Genomic DNA, 1,955 nt, shown 5'->3' with positions numbered 1-1,955 from the left:
TGGATTCGAGACAGAGTCCGAGATAAACCCGAGATGGAGTCTCAAATGGAGTCCCAGATGGAGTTCAAAATGGAGTCCGAGATGGAGTCTGAGATGGATCCGAGATGGAGTCCAAGATGGACCCGAGATGGAGTCTAAAATGGACCCGAGATGGAGTTCGAGGTGGAACCAAGACCAAGACCGAGACCAAGTCTGAGTCCGAGACTGAGACTGATTTTGAGTCCGAGTTTGAGTCTGAATACTAATACAGGCTGTTGGGTGAAAGCCCAAAGCAATTGTCCCCCAAGGAGTGGGGGGGGGGGGGGGCTCAACAAAACCTCGCTCTAAACCCATGAGTAGAGCACCCAAAGACAGAAGGGGGGGAGAGTACCTATGAGGCTCATAAAGAGCCACAGTGTTCCGAAATGTTGTCCTAAAGTCCTAAACTGGGGAAAGGAAAAGGAGCAATCCTCTAGTGGGGGGACCAAGGATATAATCATGTGGGGAGGAAGTCTTAAAAAATAGTGAGACTTAGTGGTAGGGCCTGTGGGCCTTGTCCCAAGGGTAGTGTTGGCAAACACGGCTATAGACAGAAAAGGGATTTGACTTGGGGATTGTAAAGGGATATTGGGGAAGGTTGTACCTCATATTTGCGGGCATTCTAAGGATGCTAAGGAGTGGATCTGGGATAATCACTCATGGACGGATAGCTTAGTTTTTAAGAGATGGGATTATGATGCAAGTGGTGTTATACCACCGGTATGACCAAGATGAATAGGCATAGCCTTAATGTAACGGGCTGATATATCAGTGGTACTTTGGGGTGTCAGTCATGGGATCAAACACGTGGAGCACTTATGCCAAGTGCAAAGGTTGAGTGGTATGGATGCCATTCTTGGGGCTAGTAAGTCCCAAGTCCTAAATTGGACTTATAGAGGTTGTGAATGAGACTCCTCTAAGTGGTCGGAGGTGTGGTTAAGTGACTAAAGTAGAATGGAAAAATTAGTTGCTTACAATTTGAGTTGTTCTTTAGTCTGATTCTTATTGATGGCCAAGTATATCACCACTTATATTGGTATCAGAAGGTCTTAGGATTTGGCTTATCCTTGAGGAACAACATGTTAAGAGGACATGGCTCCCCACTACAGTTTATGTGTGAACTTGTAGGCAATGTGATGGATAGGAAAGGGTCAATAAGAGAACGACTTCAGGATTTTGGGAATAATATAAGGTTCTCCTTAGAGAGTTGAGGATGTGATCCAAATGAGCATTTGACTTAGCAAATTGCTAATGTAGTTGTGTTAAATAACTATGGTTGGGATTACAGGAAAGATAAAGACTCCAAAATAATAAAGGAGTCACAAGATTATCCTTATATAGTTAAAGCTAGTGCTCATGAATTTGAGACTGGAATTAATGACCGTGAAAGGTCAAATACAGATGGGGACACAAGTCCTTGAAATGGTAAGCAGGGCTACCTTTTATAAATGCTGAAATAAACCCAAGGAATTGGGGGTGTGCTCAGAGGATGAGTTGGTATTCTCATTATATGGATAAATAATCCTAAAGGGTAAAGGTAGCCTACAGAGAATGGAAAATAATCAAGTGTCAAAGAAACACTTGCAAAGATGGTCTTTGTGAGTAGAACATGAATACAAGAAGTTGCATTTTAATGAGCTGGCACCTCAAAAATAAGACTTCACGGGTCGTCAAATTAGTAAAGTCCAATGACTCAAGTAAAGTCAAGGAATAGTCCTAAGGGATTGATAAGAGTATTTGGACTGAGGTGTGTTGTACCCCACGAAGGATGGGGATGATTATAAAATCTAATAGTGAGAATAGTGAGTATCTCATTGATGACAAAATGTACCATACTAAAATTGTGGGAAATGTGTTTCCAGAAGAAAACAACTTTGGCACAAGGTTGTATGTGGACACTATGGTGCAATGCTAATTGATTATTGGCATAAAAAAAG

This window comes from Selaginella moellendorffii, unplaced genomic scaffold, assembly GCF_000143415.4.
Source record: "Selaginella moellendorffii unplaced genomic scaffold, v1.0 SELMOscaffold_7, whole genome shotgun sequence".
NCBI lineage: Eukaryota > Viridiplantae > Streptophyta > Lycopodiopsida > Selaginellales > Selaginellaceae > Selaginella > Selaginella moellendorffii.
Note: the sequence above shows the minus strand (reverse complement) of the source record.